The sequence below is a fragment of the Myotis daubentonii genome, chromosome 21, assembly GCF_963259705.1.
Source record: "Myotis daubentonii chromosome 21, mMyoDau2.1, whole genome shotgun sequence".
Taxonomy (NCBI): Eukaryota; Metazoa; Chordata; class Mammalia; order Chiroptera; family Vespertilionidae; genus Myotis; species Myotis daubentonii.
Genome location: NC_081860.1, coordinates 7843073 through 7849072, shown reverse-complemented (window position 1 = coordinate 7849072; position 6000 = coordinate 7843073).

Genomic DNA, 6000 nt, shown 5'->3' with positions numbered 1-6000 from the left:
GATGTAGTAGAGCTCAGGAAGTATGTCTCAGCGCTGTGGCTGTTGCAATGGTGTGAGCACACTCCACCATGACATGCTTCCTCGGCACACCAGGAAGTAGCAACGCCCGCCTGAACTAACTCCTAGAGCCACGTGCACAGTACCCCAGCCTTTCAGCCATTGGTCGCCTATAGCAATGTGTCTCCCTCTGATTGGTCACCTATAGCAACGTGTCTCCCTCTGATTGGTCCCCTCATGCTATATATACCCCTGTAGTTCCTCAATTAAATGGATCTGTGTCAATGAACCTGGTCCCCGGGGTCGTGCATGCAGACGCCCTAGTGCGTTGGGGCCCCGTCGTCCTCACCCCCGAGGGATCCCCTGCTTCACTCCATCTCTTAATGAGAGGCAATTGCTGCTTTTTCATTGAAGATTGCTTTGATGATTCCAGAAAGAAGTGTCCTCTCCTCACCTGACATCCTTTTGTTTGTTGCTTCGTTCACACTCCAGTTCTCCTGTTCATTGTGGATATTGGCTGGGAGGCTCTGTAGCATCATGGTCAGGAGTCCAGGCACACTGCCTCCATCCAATCCTGCCTCTTGCTTTTGCTTATGTGGTCTCTTTATAAGCCTGGGCTTCCTCGTCTGTCAAGTGAAGGGACTAAAACAGCTTCTTCATTATTTAGCTTCCCTCAGTGTGACACAGTCGCTGGTTTGCTATCTGTAAAGGAAACCACTGAGCAGAGTGCCTGAGAACAGTATTATGTACATTATGCCAGGAGATCTCCACTGAAGAAACATGTCTAGTTCATGGTCCAAATCCTCCACAGTGCTTTTCATAATTTCTCACACATCATAGGTACAATGAACATTTGTCAAATTTAACTTTTCTCCATTATACTCTTCCTTAATATTTAAGTTGCTTCTAGCCCTTTTTGGAGTGAAGGTCTCAGATACTCAAAACAATGAAAAGATTATAGACAAAGTAGGAAGATTAGGTTCACAGATATACACAGTGTTTTATTTAAATACGCACGAGTCACAAAGAAATATATTTATTTTTTTTTTGAATAGCTCAACCTAAATAAAACCTGGAAAAGTCCATACCCATCATCGCTACTGAAGAATAACAGAGTGAGGAATGAAGGAAAGAAATCAGAATGACTATCTGGCTGAGACAATGGGAAGCTTCATTAAGGTCTGTTAAGCCCCAAATACTAGGTCAGTTATGGCGGGGGGTGCTTTGAGCTCTGTGAAACTGTAAGTATACATAATTGCACTGTGTAATCCAGTCAAACCTTGGTCTTGCGGTACTCTGCTACCAATCCAGCTGCTGTTCCAGCTGTTTCTTTTCATCCCAAACGGCTCCTCTAGGTTCAAGTGACCCAAGGCAGCAAAGGAGATAGAAACCTTTCCTTTCTCTGGTTTTGGATACCTATGTGACTGACCCTCTGATTAGGTCATCCTCTGCTGTGGCTGTGAAAGCGGTAGCTGGGGAGATGAGGATAGAGGCATAACAGAGACCAAAACAGAAAAACTGCATCTAATCCAAGTTACCAGGTTCACAGAGGAATGCCCCCCTTTCCAGATGCCTGGCTTCTGGGCATACAGTTGAGCTGCCATGTGAAATTGACAGAGTGATTGATGAAAGAGAGAGCTTGCCTTCACCTACCATCTTCAGCCCTCAAGGTAGGTGGGCACTTCCAGGACCCCTCAGAATTCCAAGCTGGACACAGTGAAGGCCTGAATATACTGCCCTGAGTGTGCAGGGCTTTTGATGGGGTTTTCTACCACTAGTCATTTATTCCTAAGAGCACCCAATTCCTTTTGGGGGGGAATTGTTTCATGCCATAGTGTGCAATCAAGATATGGTGGCAAATCTGGGTTGTGTGTCCTCCCATTTTGCAATGGAATATTTCAAACCAAGCCCTTGAGCCTTCAGTTTGATCCTGTAAGCAACCCCAGAGCCTTTTAGAAAATTCCCTTTCTACTGGTTTGTCAGAATAAGTTTCTATGGTTTGAATCAAAGAATGCAAACTCAGACCCCATCTGAAACAAGAATTTTGACCTTGATCTTTCTACTAACATCACTTATATTCCTTCTAGACTAGAGGTGGGCAACCCCTGGCACCTGTGCCAAACATGGCACGCCAGTAACTTTTGCTGGCACGCTAAACCCTCTCTTATAATCTTCAATTTGCAATTTTTGTGAACATTTGAATGACTTCGATGTTAAATTACAAGGAACTGGCAAGACACTTGATGTTATGTTTGGTTACATAGAGGCTTTTGAAAAGAAACTGGAAGTCTTTAAGAGGGATGTGGATGGTGAGAGATTTAGATATTTCCCAAACCTCAAGAGGCACATCAAAGACCTCCCACAAGATGACAGAACAGACTGTCAAAGCCTTCAAAAGCTGGTTTTAAACATCATCGAGTCAACTATTGAGCAGTTCTTCTCAAGATTTGCGAAATTCAGAGACCTGGAAGAGACAGCAAAATTCATGAGGTTTCCAGACAGCATGAAACTGGAGGAACTAAATTTAATAATGCTTTCATGAATAGACATGGCTGACTTTGAAATGCAGTTGATTGAATTTCAGGAGTAGCTCAATTTGGAAGCAGAAATTTATTGACCTTAGAGTTGACTTGGAAAACATTGAAAAAAAGCGATTAAGAACAGGAGTACCAGAGAGAAGTGTCGAAAATAAACTATTGAGGACTTCCAATGCCATTCCAGAAAATTGTTTCTGTTTAAAAAACTTTGCAACAGCGTTACTCTCCATGTTTTCATCCACGTACGCTTGTGAATCTTTGTTCTAAGTGATGCATTTTGTTAAGTCTCATAATAGGAGTAGCCTGACGGATGAAAGTAGTAGCTTGTGCATCTCTCTGAAGGTCATGAAATATAAACCTGATGTAAAATCTCTGTCATCAGTGATGCAGCAGCAAAAGTCCCACTGATAATGTCAAACGGGGTCATAAAGTTTTCTGTCGGACTGTCAGTGTACATGTATACATTAAAAAATAAATGTATTTTTCATCATTATATACTGTGTTTTTGTCGCTCGAGTGAATTTTATTATTTCTTCAAGGTTCTTCACATACGTACACCTTAAGAAATACCAAGTAGGCATAAAATGTTCTCAAAAAATTAGGGTTGGCACGCAGAAGAATTTTGAGTCAGAGATTTTGCTGGTTTTGGCACGCACTCACAAAAAGGTTGCCCACCCCTGTTCTAGACCTACTTTCCTTTCAAGCTTCCAGGTGTTAAGGGAGCATTCCCCAGAGAAGTAGGAAAAAAAATGAGAGACACCCATAAGCAAGTAATCCAGGGAGCCGTGACAGGCAGTTTGAGGAGCAAGTCTGCGCTCACTGAGGGTCTGGAGCAGTTAGGCTGGATAGATCCTGTGGAACTGTGTGGGCTGAGCTGACCAGCTCACTGAAGGCTGGCAAGCTAAGCATCCAAACTGAGTTTATTTTTTTTTTTTTGGTTGAAAACCTTTTCTCAAGTGAACTGATATGATTTAATTTTCTGTATCAAGATATAATGCCGTGGTGTCCTCAATGCTTATTTCTTGGGACACATGGACATGTTTGATTCTATACTAATCCCTGTACCACTTGAGTCCATATGTAATTTTTGGCATTCTCCCCTTCCCTGTTTCTTTTTTTTTTTTGAGTAGTTATCTCTCATTTCTCATTACTAAACTCATGTCTGCACAATGTATCCCTCTTCTATTTTTATGTTGCCTTAGAAACAAGGAAATGAAGCTAGTTAAAACTAAGTGTAAAGCAAGAGTGAAGAGGGATTTGGTTGTGAGTACAGTCCGTACATCTCAGTGCAAGGCATCACTTTTCCTCCTATAAAACCAGTTTTGTGTTGTATTTTGAAATGACAAGGTTATCCTCCAGACACAGGAGATGTTACTGCGTTCAGAAACACATTTTATTTCTCTCAAATTTTACTCAACTTCCTCAGCTGCTTTCCCTCTCACATGAACTGTTCATCATCTCGGCAGAAATCACTGGAAATCACTGAGTTCTATTTTTGTGTAGATATATACATCAGAGTCTTGTCAGAGAGGAGGCATGGAAGATGTATCAGGTAGCTTTTGTTACTCAACAAGTCACTGTGAAACAGGCGTTTAAAGTCACAATCTTTTGTTTACTTGTTCATTTATGATTCTGTGGATCAGAAGTCAGGCTCCACTGAGGTCTTATTCTTGCTCCACTTGTGTCACTTGCAGACTTAAGCTGGGACATCTGAGATGGCTGGGAAGACTGGCCCTGTCTTACCTCAAGATCTCTCATCCTCCAGGAGGCCGGGGAGCCAGCTCAGGTTCTCCCTGTGGGTACTGGGTTCTAAGATGATGAGAACGGAAGTGGTGAGGCCACCTGAGACCTAAGCTCAGAAGTCCCACATTGTCACCTCAGCCATAGTCTGTAGGTCAAAGCAGGTCACAAGACCAATCCCAACTCAAGTAGTGGAGAAATACACTACATCTCTGAATGAGAGAAGCTGCAAAGAAATTGTGATTATTTTCAATCCACCACAGCAGGAAACCCCAAATTCATTATTTTATGAAGGACCAATTCGGCAAAAAGTCTTCTGATTTTAAAATAATCATCATCTCTGGCCCTGTCTAACCTCTCATTATTTGATTAGTGCTTGTGAATTTACAAAATGCTTTCTATATCTCATTTATCCACATGACAAACTTTTGAAGTGTGTCTTCTCCTGTTTTCAGATAAAAGATTAGAAGCCCAGAGAAGTTAATGACTCCCTCAGGGTCCCAAAGCTATGACGTGGGGGCACCTCCAGTCTATGCTTGTCCCCTGCACTTCTTATGAGGAACTCTATTTCTTTCAAAAGAGTGTGGTCTGCTTGGTTATTATATTCAAGGTCAGAAGGGAAGCTGGTTCTTTCCCCCAGTGTGAAGATTGCCAGTTCGGGGCTACCTGTTACAGATGGGCACAGTTTCATCTGGGAGGCACTTTTCCCTAACCATGCATCTGTGCTGACAAATTTCAGAAGAGTTTCGTGGGAGCTCTTTTATACCAGTAACTAAATTGACTGAACTTCAACTAGAAGCATAGACAGCTGCTGCTACTCAGAAAAGCAGGGCTAACAGCCATCTCCCTCAGAAAAGGTAGAAGTCGATAAGGAACTTTCATGGCTGCTAAGCGTATACAGTGAAATTTGCCAAACCTATTCCCTTCAGAAAGCTACAGTAGCTACCCACTCATTGAGTTATGCCTGCCATGGTTCTCTCACACAACTATTTTTATATTCAGCTGGAAACATGTTTGACCTGTTAAATACTCATCTTTTAAAAAATGATGAAAGGAAAGCTCTGGCCAATTCCGTGAAAATCTTGAGAATTTATTAAAGGGATGTTTTAAAAATGAAATATGCATCATTGAAACAGAACCTCTACACTGGAAAAACAGTGTGAGGTCATATAGAGGGATCAGAGATCATTATTACCCACTGAGAGGGAATGCCAACCTTCACTGACTATTTTGATACATTAGTTACTTACCGAGTGCATTTCTGTGCTTCCTGTGGTTTTTCATCTTAGATGCCAAGGAATCAGAGGTCAGGGTTCTTGGGAAATTGTTCATTGTCCAACACTGTGAATGACAGCACTGAGTTCTCAATTATGTTGTTTTGCAGCTCCCACATTTTTATTGTTGAAGCATTCTTATTTACAACTTCTCTGTTTGCCCCCAATTCTGTGAGAGAGGGCAATTTCCAAACGTATGAGTGGGGAAACAGTCTCTGAGGAGTTAAGTGGCTGTTCTAAATTCACAAATCTAGTCATGTCAAAGGAGGAGCTAAAAACCCATATTATGACTCCTTCCACCTGTCATATTGCTTTTAAAAATATATAATAAGTTATTTTTTTCTGAACATAAAAGAAACCAATGCACTTAAAAACAAAAGACTAAAATAGACAATAAAAATTACCTACGATCCCCACCCAGAAATGACCCCTGTTCCTCTGCCATCATTTGG